At 42.7% G+C, this 13835-nt stretch overlaps 1 protein-coding gene across 3 annotated transcripts in view; it reads left to right on the top strand.

The window, feature by feature from the left end:
* Window positions 1–13835, top strand: part of LYN (LYN proto-oncogene, Src family tyrosine kinase) — a 115414-nt gene that overhangs the window by 24073 nt on the left and 77506 nt on the right. The window contains exon 1 of one of the 3 annotated variants that reach the window (XM_012661448.1): window positions 4351–4372. The exons of the other annotated variants lie outside the window; for them this stretch is intronic. The gene's annotated coding sequence lies outside the window, so the exon portion shown is untranslated. Of the gene's footprint in view, window positions 1–4350; window positions 4373–13835 lie in introns of those variants that run through there. 3 annotated transcript variants of the gene reach the window in all.

Raw genomic sequence — 13835 nt, 5'->3', positions numbered from 1 at the left:
TAGAAAACGTGGCCGGCTGTGGTGGCTCTCGCCTGTAGTCCCAGCTACTGGGGAGACTGAGGCAGGAGAATCACCTGAGCCCAGGAGTTTGAGGTTGCTGTGAGCTAGGTTGATGCCATGGCACTCTAGCCCAGGTGACCAAGTGAGACTCCATCTCAACCAAAAAAAAAAAAAAAAAGACTTAATTATGATGTGATTACGCCTTTTCTTCAGTACATATCTCACATTTTTCTTTTGCTAAATACTTATCTAGCTTGCGTTTTTCTTCCCATTAAACAGTAGCTCTTTGAAATCTTATATTCTCATAACTCTTCACTTTATTCCTCAGGAATAAGGAGGACTATAAAATCATAGGAGGGATTATCATATGTTGCCTAAGGACCTGCTCACACTGCTTTTTAGCCATGCTATGAAAGGTCCACAGGCAGCCTGTTTCCCCCTCCTAAGCTGGAAAGCCAAAAATAGAGTTATATGTAATAAGAGAATCAATTCCCAGACAGCTAAGCAGTTTGTACCATTTATAATTACACATTCCCATTTAAACATAATTTTCAATTATCTTATACAGTGTTTCATCTTTGGTCTTTAATTGTACGTATTTTCTTCACAAGCACTGAGGTTTTAAACCTCAGCACTAAGGCTATTAGTTTAATTCAAAAAGAGTGTGTTGCTTACAGTTAGCGAGTCCCTGAGTTCAGACGGCCTGTGGTCTTCACTTTGTTGCAGTCGAATTAGGTTTATGGAACCTCTGCTTTTCGGAGCCTTCGTATCAATGCTTTGGGTTTTTGGCTTTTTACTAAATTTTAAAAACTACTAGGTTAAAATACAATGAAATGCTCAAGTAATTGTATCAGCTGTCGCTTGTCTATAGATGAGACAACGATCTCCACGACCCTCAACTCGTGGGCCCAGCAGCACCAGGCAGCCGGTGGCAATGTGCATTCGCTACTTGGTGGAAAGAAATCTGAATCTGGTGTAGGAAAAGTTTAGGGATGTCGACAAGTTGAAAAAAAAAGTTGAAGATACAAAAGGAAAGACAGCCATTTTACAGATGGGAAACTCATTCATTCATTCATCATTAAATGTGATAAATATTGAGGGCCCATTAAATGCCACTTTTGGTTCCATGTGCTCTGTAGACAGTGAAAAACAAAACAAAAGAGACACAGCTCTGCTCTAATGGTACATGCATCGCCAGTGGGATGCAAAGATAATATACCAACAAATACTTTCAGGTTGGATTAAGAGCTCTGAGGAAAATCAAACAGGTGGTGGGATAGGGGATGTGTGGGTGTTGGTGGATGCTGCTTTAGGTAGGTTGGTTTGCAGGGGTCTCTTCCAGCTGTGCTCTGGAAGACAAGGATGGAAAGGGGTTCCAGGCAGAGGGAACAGCAAGTGCAAAGGTCCTGAGGTAGGGATGAGGTTGGGTGTCTGTAGAGAAGAAGGAAGGCTTCTGTGGCTGAAGTCAGTGAGAGGAGTTGGAGAGAACAACAGGGCAACTTCTCCAAGCAAAGGCCCTGAAGGCCTAGGTAAAAAACTTAAATCTTATGCTAAATTCTTAAAAAAGCTGTGGGAGGCTTTTAATCAGTAAAGATTTGCCTGTGTGGGGATTGTGGGAGTGGATAGGCTTGCCTGATTTAGGAAATAAAAATACAGGATGCCAGGCTAAACTTAAATTTCAGGTAGGCCATGAATACATTTTGGCATAAGTATGTCTTGTGCAGTATTTGGAACATATTTATATGATTTGCTGTTTATGTGAAATGCATCCTGCGTTTTATCTGGCAACCCTAGGGGCAGAGCCCTACGAGCTGCCCGGCACTGGCCCAGGCCCAGGTGGCTGTGGCAGGCGACCCGAGGAGATCAGTTTTGTACGTCCATGGAAAGATCTTGCTGAGGAGCTGCATTTGGAGAGTGCGAAAAACAGGAATCAAGGATGACTTCTCGGCTTTAAACCTCAGCAGCTGGTGGTGCCCTTCGCTGAGGTGGAGTAGATGGGAGGGAAGTGGTTGTGAGTGCCCTGGGATGGGGACACGTGTTAGTGGTGAGGTGGGGTGTGGTGGACGTCCAGGTGGAGATGTGGAAGTTTGATTCTGAGTGAGCTCGAAATCACTGTGATCTGTTCCATCGGCCACCACATCCGTCTAGCCCTCTCCCCTCTCTCCCTCCACTGAGTGTTTCCCTGTTCACGTGGAAGGAGAAAAAAGCAACTCAGAGCATTACCTCCGGGGCAAGCTACCACCTAAATACACACGTAGCCCCAGCTAGGCTGCTGCTGAGAAAAGGTGGCACAGGTATTAATACATGTACTTCAAAGGAATTGGACTGAAGACGATTTCAGCGTGCCTGTGCCTCTTTTGCAAGGCGTCTTTAAGGATGCATGGCCAGGCATAATGAAACAAAACAGCTTTTGCACTGAAGTGGTTATGTGGGCAGTCAACAAAAAAAGATAAACCAGGCTCAAAAGTGTCTTAGGCACAACCTTTATGAAATCTAACACTATCGGTAGACCATGACACTCCTGCACTTAAGTATATTTTGAAATTTTAACCCAAATAAGAAATTCTCATATTCTGAGATAGAAACAAGGGTACCTAAACACAGTTGTGATATTGCATTTCCTGATTAAAAAGACATATCTTTTTTAAAAAATGGACTATAAAAATTATAATTTCTTTTACAATGGCCCTTGTGTAATGGGTTTATTCACTTTGACTCTATTTTTTATATAGCAATGAAATTCCATAATTAGATCCATAGCTGGTATTATTGGCATTTAAGCACTAGAAAAATTGATTATGTTCCTTATCAAAAATTACAAATCATATAATATAGTTAGTGGGAGATCTGTCTGTTGAAGCCACTTTATTAGGTAAGTATTTTGATTACAAAGGGGTTGGATGTAAAATAGACTCATATCCAAGATACGTTTTGCAAAAATCAAAACTGGACACATTTCATGATCTTTTTCTTTTTCCCCACCTCCTCCATTAAAATCTTTTTTTTAATAGAAAGCAGCAACATTATACTAGTTATCTTCTCTGTGATGCTGTGATTTTTAATGCATCCCATTAAAATCTTTTAGCAAAGGATTTTACCAAATAATTCACATTAAAGCATAAATAGTTAATAAAGTTTGCTGTGTTGCTTTCTTCCCAAAGGTACTCAAATTTTAGTGGAGACACAAGTATTGCCTAAGTCAAGTTAGTGTAAGAATTACCTGCATTGTTTACTATAAATGCACATGCCCACAACCCCCATATGGAATCTAATTTGGGGGTCTACCTAGGGCAGGGCCCAGGAATCTGTATTTTTAACAAACACCCTGGTCTTGTGAGCTGGCAAATCTGGAAAATGCTGAGCAAATTCTCAAGCAAAAGGATTAAAGTTGTAATGGTTGAATTTCAGCCATATTAAAGGTCTAAGTAAAGGAGACTTTTGAAGGACTGCTGGAGAAATAATTGCAAATAAATTCTTTTATTTCTTTTTTTTCTTGCTGAATAAAAAGTAAATATTTTATTTATCTTTCATTTTACTTTTAGAGATGGGGTCTCGCTATATTGCCTGGGCTGGACTTGAACTCCTGGGCTCAAGTAGTCCTCCTATCTTGAAACAAGAAGGTGGTTGCTCACGGGGTGGGGTGTTCTGGGGAAGCAAGCAGGTGCGAGGGCAGCAGGAGGCATGAAAGGCCTTGGGGCGTTGGTTCTCCTGCATGAAAGGCCTTGGGGCCTTGGTTTTCCGCGTGGCTGGTACGGAGGAGCGGTTGCAGTGAGATGAGCAGCTTATAAAACCAGAGAGATAGGCTATTGTGGAGGAGTGACTTGCACCAAGGAACCGGGGAGAGAAAATTGTAGTTGTTTTTGGAAAGATAACCGAATGGCAGCATGCAGCATGGAGAATGGGGGTGGTAGGTGTGTGAAAGGTCATGGGAAAAGAAAATGAGAAAAGGAAGGCCAGGTCGGGGAGCTGGAGGACAGTTCCTGTGAGGGCCGGTGCGGTGAGCTAGGTCAGTGGGGTGGAGGAGAGGATCGGGGCTCTGCCACTAATTCTCCGGGAATGGGGTACTGAATGTGTCCGGCAGAGGCCAGCCCTGCCGCCCCCCATAAACATTTTATGTACTTGGCATGAAATACGCTGAGATGACCCCCATACTTCAGGGTGCAAATGCTCCCTTGAAGTGAAAGTGGAAGAAGAAGAAGAGAATGTTCTTATTTGCTAATGTGAGAAGTGTTGGGTTCCTTCCAAGCTCAGAGAGGGACTGGGCAGGGACTCAGGCTGCCGTGATGGGGCAGTCTGCGTGCAGTCGGTGACCAGCCCGAGCTCTGGGACCTTCCTCTGAGCCTCCATTGCTAGCAGTCTTGGTGGAATCCAGGTAATAGAATCGCCATAGTGGTTATATTCCATGTACCCTCTTTCCATCAGCATGTCTCTCTCTCTCTCTCTCTCTCTCTCTCTCTCTGTCTGAAAACACTATTTCCAAACAATATCCAGTAGATTTACTTAATAGGTAAAATAAAAAGGCCTAGGAAGTTGCTTTTCTCTTCACTCCCCCGCTCCCCGCATTAATTTTGTTTGTAACACTGGAGCCAAGTTTCAGACAAATGTAGAAAAGGTGAACAATGCTGGTGGATGTATTTCAAATGGGATTCAGGGTCGATTGAACTTGAAATTGGCTCTGAGCCATCTGCTCGTGTGCTTGGGGTTTCACCTGCTTTGAATTAGGATAATTTAATAGTGTCCAATCGGACTAGGACAGTATAAATGGTTTTGTTAATTAGATGAAAAAGTTCCATTTTATAATACTTATCATATTAACCGTGGCTTGATGACTGTGGCTGCACTCTGTGTCAAAGCCTTATCTGTTATCTGTTCTTCCTTTTGAAAATCTATCTTCTTATTTCAGTTTCCATCATGCTGTGTTGCAGCTGCCCAATCCCTTGGCATTCTAGAGCTAGATGCTGCCTGCCTTCCACGTTGCACCTCTTAGGGTCCTTCGCCTGATGTTTTGTGAACGTGCACACTGCAATTCCAGATACCATAAAGCCTCACTATCCAGGTTTAATTATATTAACTATAGTTTGTTTAAATATATTTATTCAATTCAAGTTTTTTGAAAATAGATATTTCTGTGAAATTAGAACCAAACAATAAAGTATTAATATTCGAGGTCCTGGATCTTTAAGTTTTAAGATTTTGAAGGCTGTGAATTCTATTTTTTTCACTTCATCATGTCCATGTTGCTGGACCTTGGACATCACTGTCGTATCTGTAAAATAAGGAGGCTGGTTAGATCATCAATGGTTTTTGAACTTAGCAGGCATCAGAATCCTCTGGAGGGTTTGCTAAAACATAGATTTCCCCACCCCCACCCCCACTTCCCGAGAGTCTGATTCTGCAGGTCTAAGGTGGGGCCCGAGAATTTGTATTTCTAACATGTTCCCCAGAGATGGTGATGTTGCTGGTCTAGATAACCTTTTAAGTCTTTTCCAGTTCCAAAATTTTGCTTTACCTCTCTAAACCTCAATTTTCTCATCTTTTTGGGGATAATAGTATCTGATGGGTTGTTGTTAGGATTGAATGAAATAATCCATGTTAATTACCAGGCACATAGTAAGTGTTAAGTAAATGTTAGCTTTTATCAACTTCTGTCAGGGCAATGTTTGATTTTGAAAACATTCAGCATGGATTAGAAATGATGATAATATATTTACCTAATAATAAATCACGTGCTTGGCTTTTCAAATACTATTTACTTTCAATATTAAATGGGGAAAAGATCTACTTTTTACTCAAGTCCATTAAAACTAATAATGAGTAAATTCTCCCTACTTTCTGTGAAGCAGCACTGCAAAAAAAAAAAAAAAAAGAGAGACATTTAAGGATAAAACAGAACAGAGAGTATGATCCTCAAACAAAAGGAATGAATATTCAATAAGCAGGTGCTTATTGTAAAATATGAATATTTTTATATTTTTGAATTCATAGTTAATGGTATCTTAATATTTAAAAGAGTAGCTGTTCTTTTTCTTTTTCAAAAAATAGTACATAATGGTATAAAGATTAGAGGTATCTTAGGTTCAGTAAATACAGCACTTTGAGTAAATCAGTTTGGTAATTCTACTTTATGGTAAATTATCTCTTTTTTCTTTTTTTTTTGAGACAGAGCCTGGCTCTGTTGCCCTGGCTAGAGTGCCATGGCGTCAGCCTAGCTCACAGCAACCTCAAACTCCTGGGCTCAAGCGATCCTCCTGCCTCAGCCTCCTGAGTAGCTGGTACTACAGGCATGCGCCACCATGCCCGGCTAATTTTTTCTATATATTTTTAGTTGTCCAGATAATTTCTTTCTATTTTTTTAGTAGAGACGGGGTCTTGCTCTTGCTCAGGCTGGTCTTTAGAACTCCTGACCTTGAGAGATCCACCCGCCTCGGCCTCCCAGAGTGCTAGGATTACAGGTGTGAGCCACCGCGCCCGGCCTAAATTATCTCTTGATAGTTCCATTTGTTAACTAAATCTTCAGAAAAAAACTATTGAGTTGATCATTGGCTAAAAAAGTAGTGTTTTATTGGTTTTAAAGAGACATTTGTGTTTTCAAGGGAGAAAGGGAGAACATTGAGAGAAATATTGAATGTGTTCAGTGTTAATGTGCTTTTAATGTTTGTAAATTGGAACTGATGAGACCGTTTCCCATTGTATACTGTTAAATAGCCCTGCTTTCCAACTTGAAAGTAGTGCTTCTAAGGCTAACCTTCTACTTCTTCTGAACTTTGTCAGATTACTTTGGGTGATTTCAAAAGATTATGCCTGATTTCCAAATGTGACAGTGCTCTGGCCAAAGTAGATCACAGCTGCAAGGAAGACATGTATTTACATCTGCGTGCAGTGATGTAGCCGTTATGCTGGGACGATTGTTCTAAATGGGTGTCCTGTCTTTGATGATGATTCCTGTGCCAGATGTGAAGGAAGATATAAATCCCTCATCGTATACTGAATTCCACAACGCCTCTCCCTGCTCCCCCAGGAATAGAGCCCCGGCTGACCTCTGTCTGCATCCTAGAGCAGTGAGTGGGAACGGTAACATTGCTCGTTACACCACACGGAATAATTAAATGCCACTGCGGGCTGTGTGTGTGCACATGTCCTATCAGACAGAAAAATCAAATGTCAGATTTCTGTCAGTTCGGGGTGATGATTGAGGTCAGGGAGAGTTTTTATTTTGAAACTGTTCTTTGAAAGTTTTTATATCCTGGACACACTAATAACATTTTGTCCAACTTGTGGAATGCAGGGGGAGGGGACGATAGTGCAAATGAAGCCTGACCTGAAAGAGCTAGCAGGGAAAGGAAGAGTTCCCTAAATACACCTTGCTGGGTGTCCTCCCTTAGCCTGGGTCATAGCACACTCGGCGCATTTACTCCTCCGGTGTCCAGGGTGTCTAGCTTATGCTCAAGAAGTGAAAATGATCCCAGATTCAAAGGTTCACAGAATTAGAGCTGAATGAGATGGATATTTTGTTTGACCCAGAAAAAGTTAAGGAATTATGTTTGGGATACTCAGTGGCAGAGGCTGTAGTAGATTCCCTCCAAATCTCCTGATTTGAATTCCATGTTTGGCAAACATGACTGTGTAAGTAAGACCAATTTAAACTTCATGACGTGTTGTATTCGTAGAAGTTCTTTGGGTTTCTATGGAAACCTCCTCTTGCTGGCTTAAGCAAAAATGGGGAATTTACTTGAAGGAAGCTGAGGTATTGCACAAAATTGAAGGAAGAGCTGACCAAGCAAGACTGCGATGAGAAGGGACCAGGGTGGTCTGGGCGGGCGGCAGCGTGTGGATTCGCCATTGATGGTGTCTCGACTCAGACTGCCTCCGCTCTGTCTCTCTGGTTCCAGTGTGACACTCTGCGTGGCGGTTTCCTTCCGTGGAGACCTCAGCGGAAGCTCACACAGGCCTCTTGGACTAGCCACCCCACCCCCCTCTTACTCCGCTTTTATTTTCTTCACCGTATTTATGACCATGGAAAAGTCTGCAGAGATTTAAAAATACCAATGCCCAGGCATGTCCCCCAGAGATTCTGATTTAACTTGTCTGGGTAGAGCGGGGCGTGTATACTTTTCTGGAAAGCTCCCCTGTTGCTCTAATGTGCAGCTTGGGTTAAGAATCATTGCCTCAAGTCCAGGAGTTCAAGGCTGCAGTGGGCTGTGATAGGGCTGCTGTACTCCAGCCTGGGTGACAGAGCAAGACCCTGTCTCAAAAAAGAAAAAAAAATAAAAATCATTGAATCATTGCCTTCTGCACTGACAGGACAAATACAGAATACGCTGCTCTAACCAGCGCAGCTAAAAATGTGTTTAAGTGAATTAAGAATGACAGCTCTAGAAAGGACTGCTGAGGAGTAATAAGGCATTGGTAGGTCACCACACATGTGTGATACTGACCAGACCGCTCCCAGACCGAGGGGGTGCTAGGTGCTCTGAGTGTGTTATCTCAGTGGATCCTAACTATGGCCTTGTGGGGCCGGTGGCAATATCCTAATTCTCCAAATGAGTCAACTGAGGCTGAGGGCTTGAGTAACTTCCCAAGGTTGACCAGTAGCTTGGGGTTCAGGCTTAGCCCATGCCCATAGTGCTTCGGCAAACACAACCGCCGGGCCATCCAGTTGCAGGATCCTAACTGACCTCTCCAACGGGCGCCCACGAAGGGGTGTGCTGGGGCTGAGGTGAGGCTTCTCCACCCGTGTGGAGGTCACACCTAGGAAGGTGGACTTCAGCAGCAAAAATGACATCAGTCAAAAATTCCCGACAGGAAGTACGGTTGAATGTCGGGGTGTGTTACCAAGGGAGAACGCGTTCTTAGCAGAAATGATAGGAGAGAAAGAGGATCTCAGTTATTGCAAGAAAAGCAAAACTTGCTGTGTCTTCAGGGCCAATTAAGGGAAATATGAAAAATGTTAAGTGTGTGAGAATCTGAAACTAATAGTAGTTTCTTTAAAAGGGGTAAAAGAAAGGGGGGGGGCCTTGAATTTTTGTTTTTTTCCTTTAGGAAACTGAGATATACATAATTTGGCATTTGCACTTTTGGAGTTTGGGTGAGAAGAATGAGAAACATAAATATGAATGCTCTGTTAATGTAGTCCTTTTCATAAAAATAACGGACTGCGATAGGCTTCACTGGGGCATCGGGAAACTGTCCCTTGTGTCAGGGTGATTTGGAAATGGACTGATTTTTAACTTGGAGGGTGGGATAGACCACAGGCCACTGTGGATTCTTGAAGAAAGAATCTGTAATCCTTTTGGGCTTAACCATTAGGCAAATTTAGCTTCCTGGTTTCAGAAAGAGAAAACACACCCACAAAAAGAAAAACCCAGGCCCGTGGGAACAAGTAACTTCCTCCTCCTGGGGCTGCTTGAAAACCTAATCCTCCCTAGAGGCCAAGTCCCTTTCCTACTCAGCGGGAGGCTGGCCCAGGAGGCATCCAAGGGGCAGCTGGGCCTGGGGGCTGGCAGAGTGACTGAACACACACTGGCAAAGAAGCTGCTCAGAGGCAGCTCTATGTTTCTGCGTCCACCTGGGAAAGTGAAGGGCCTGAGCGGCTTTGTCTTGTGTCCCACTCTGCCTCTCCATCTCTTCTTCAACTTAACATGCCTTGAGGCTGAAAAATAAAAGTCTTCATTTTTTACTCATTCGGTGACAAAAATCGGAGAAAAAAACGTCACTGCCAATTGAAAGAGAAATATTAATATCTGCAAGTACAGAACTCATTTTCCTGCCAAGTAGGTGAGCGAGGGCTGTCAATACAGTAAAACGATTTAGCAGATTAATTGAGGGAGACCAGTGTGAGTTGGGGAAAGACCTGAAATCCGGATCACTTAAATTTCAGCAAAGTGAACAGAGGGCCAGGACTCAGGCGGAGCTGGGGGCGTGTGAGCCATGAGCTGGGTCGCTGTGAAAACGGCAGTGCCTTGGTTGTTAGCAGAGTCCACATCACAAAGCCTCCGTAGCAATTTCTGTTTAACAATTTTGTTTGTGCAGAAGGTGGCAGGAGCCTTCCTTCACTAAAGTATAATGATAATGTCACTATATGCTAGCTTTCCTTGTTTCGAAGGACAGGGAAGGAAATGGAAAGTAGCACATTGTTTAGTTGCTTTGGGAGAAGCATTTAACATAGGCCTTTTCATTTAATCCTCACGGTAACCTGTGAAGGAAGAGTAGTATCTACATTTTACAGACGAGGAAAATGAAGTTTAATTAAGTAACTTGCTGATCTTTATATGGCTGTTAATAAGTGGAAGAAACAGGTTGGACCCAATTTCCCCTTTACTACTTTACTCCAGGAAAATTAATTTTTAAAGTAAATGATTTTCAGCTCAAATTCTTTGATCGGTCATAGATTCTCGGTTAATAGGGGGCATTTTGCTTGTCTTCATGGTCTAGATATATCTGAAACTAAACCAATTTTGGGAATTCACATTTATTAATCACCTATTGTAAACCAAATAGATTGTAGCTAAGAAAAAATAAGTTCTACTTACAGAATTACTACTGACCACAAAATACAGTCCACGGATCTCTAAGTTCACTTCAATTCAACAAATGGTGTCTTGTTGCTGTGTTGGTAACTAGGTAGCCGTGTTGGTGGTGGAGGTGAGTGGTCTACAAAGAGGCGAGATAGACATATCTGCCCTCAGAGGGTTCAGTCTCTTACACATTAACGGGTGATGGTTAGCTCAAGAGTTACATAACAGACGTAAAGATTGTCCTGTAAGAGATGTCCTGGGGCTTGTTACTAAGTCCCCCGTCGACTGTACAGGGAGGAAATTGGAAAGAGAGATTGATGGGCGCTGCCGGAGACCGGGCAAGATGGGTTTTGAGTTATGTTGGAGCACAGCTGGGATTTGCATAAATGGGTGAGAACACACGTGAGCCACAACGAGAAGGCGGAGGAGACCATCATATGGATTATAGAAGTATCTGTCGGTGGTAGTCTTACGTTTGGAGTAACACGGGTGATGAAGTAGGTCGAGCAACGCTGTGAGGGGCTATGAGGGGCAGGTTGATTTTGGTCTGTTGGCAATGGTAGTGCTGCTGGCAGCAGTATTAGAGATGATGGTCTTATAGCAATAATAATCTCTAACGTTTATTGAGCATTTATTCTACTGGGTACTTTTATTCCGCAAATACTTATAGACCATTCACACATGCTGAGTACTGTTCCTTGCACCGGCAATACGACAGTGTATATAACTGACAGAAATCCCTGCTCTTAGGGAGCTTACGAGACACGGACAGATGATAAAATAGGTAAATCCGTCTACGATGCTGCAGAGAAACGTAAGAGCGGAGTAGGTGGGGAGCGCAGGGTAAAGGACGTCACGATTTTGAGCCTGGCTCTGTGTGCGTCAGCGTGTTAACTCCTCTAATCATGTAAATAATAGGTGGAAGGCAATCTCTGAAGAATTTTGAATATAAAGTAACATGATGAAAATGTAATTCATAAAGATGAATGTAGCAAAGAGTAGGGGGAACACCGATGCTGCGGGGACCAGCTAGGAGGCAACTGCAGCAACCGGAGTGGTCATACCTGAGAGGGATCTTTTGGCAATTGGTATCTTGTAGGGTTTAGTAAAGAAAGAAGACCAATGTAGGGGCAAAAAATCAAATTCACTGTGTATCTATCCCGTTCATGCCTTTTCCTAAGCCTAGAAACGCAATTATATTGCAGAACTGACGAGACTTGAGAGAGGGTTGATTCTAATTAATAACAAACATCCCATACAGAAGTGACAAAGATGACTGAGGTTTTGAGCTTTGGATGACTAAGATGGTGAGAAAAATGAAAAAGTTTCAACGAGAAAGATGGAAATTCAACAAAATTGTTCATGCTGTTTAAGTAATTTAAGAATTTCTGAAATGAGTGGGGATTGGCCCCTAGGACATTAATCTTCCCCAAGAATCAGCAGTCTCCCCTTACACAGTGGGCCTCCAGTGCCGGGAGACCTGCCTCTCTTTCCCTGGCGCCTGCGCGGTCAAGCTGCAGTGCCCACCTGCTCTGTCCCAGCCTGTTGTCTGCTGCTTCCCACTTTTAAAAAAGCTAGTCACTCACAGCTTCCCAAACCTTGGTTCTCAGCACTCTGGGTGTCCCTGACTCTTCAGGGCAACCCAAGAGCAGAAGAAATACAGAGGAGTTCTATTGAGTGAGTTGTGAGGTCAAACAACATAGTGTTTGTTGTAACGACTTAGTACCATTGAAAAAATAATGCATGTACAGTGAAAGAAAAATAATATTTTTATGTAATTCTTAAATGACCACGATTACTCACTAACGGGCTGTATACACCTTGCCACACAACTTCTCAGCCCTTGGAATCATGCTGGACACCACCATCCTCACTTTCTGTTCCCTGCTGATTTTTAGGAGATATTTGCTTATTTTTATCGTAGCAACCACCGGAAAACTGGGTTTCACAAAGATATGGTGTTGTTGAAAGGAATATAGTATGATCTAATGTTGAAACCAAACACCTTGAGCTAGTAGCTTTCATGGTATCTGACAGATGTCATTACGTTTCCCTTGAAAATTTGAAATATCCTGGGGCACCCCCTGTGACTTCACTGTGTCACCCTGGAGTGCCCTGGCACACAGTTTAAGAAGCACAGTAAAGTCTTTCTATACCATCTCCTTTTCTTCTCCTCAATCTTACAGCATCTTGGCCATCTTCATTTTTAAGAAAATAACTTTGGATTCAGCCATGACTTCTGGGTTTTTCTTTTTCGTTTTTAAATTCCTAGAGTGAGTTTAAAGGGACCTCCTAGTCCACTTCTAGTGTCCTGCGACTGCACAGATGTGTCACTTGATAAGTCTGCTTTGGCTTCAAGCTTAGTCCAAAGAATGGTTTCCAATTCTCATTCCACCTTATTTCTTTTGTGTTTAAAATCTTGGCCCAGGTTCTAATCATTGCCTGGCTTTTAATGATCATACTTTATTATAAGCTCATGGATGTGCCAGGGCTTGAGGGAGAAGGGCTTTCTATACCTTTATCTATGTTTTTTGGGGGTTTTTTGAGATGGAGTCTGCTGTGTTGCCTAGGCTGGACTCAAACTCCTAGGCTCAAGTGATCCTCCCGCCTTGGCCTCCTGAGTAGCTAGGTGCACACGGTCTTGCCTGGCTTCCTTGAATACCTTTCAACTCTGCCACAACCCCACGGGGATGAGTGCTATTACTGACCCCATTATATGAAGAAATAAGCTGGCTGTAGTGCCAAGGCATTGAAACGAACAGAAATACCACATATAGCTGTTGTTTCTCTCCCAGTTATGGGAAAGTCCAAGAGGCTACCCTGGGTACGGGCGACTGGTATAAATAGGTGGTTCATTGTGTTTGATTTTTACTTTTCACAACTATATTTCTATTTTTAAATTTTTTTTAGAGAAACAGTCTCACTCTTCACCCAGGCTAGAGTACAGTGGTGCAATCATAGCTCACTGCAGCCTTGAACTCCTGGGCTCAAGTGATCCTCCTGCCTCAGCCTCCCAAGCAGCTGGGACTACAGACCTGCACCATCACACTCAGCTAGTTTTTCTTATTTTTTGTAGAGACAGGGTCTGGCTATGTTGCCCAGGCTGGTCTTGAACTCCTGGCCTCAAGTGATCCTTCCCCATTGGCCTCCTAAAGTACGGGGATTATAGATGTGAGCCACCATGCCCAGCCTACAACTATATTTTTATAAAAGTAAACCATTGTAGCTCATTGTGGACACTTTGGCAATGAAGAAAAAAAATAAAAACTGACCCACTATAGAAACTTAAGTGTTCAAACTATTAATTCCAATTTAATGTAA

This window comes from Propithecus coquereli, unplaced genomic scaffold, assembly GCF_000956105.1.
Source record: "Propithecus coquereli isolate 6110/MARCELLA unplaced genomic scaffold, Pcoq_1.0 Scaffold71, whole genome shotgun sequence".
NCBI classification, from domain to species: domain Eukaryota; kingdom Metazoa; phylum Chordata; class Mammalia; order Primates; family Indriidae; genus Propithecus; species Propithecus coquereli.
The sequence above is the reverse complement of the archived record's forward strand: the minus strand, read 5'-3'. Positions and strand labels throughout refer to the sequence as shown.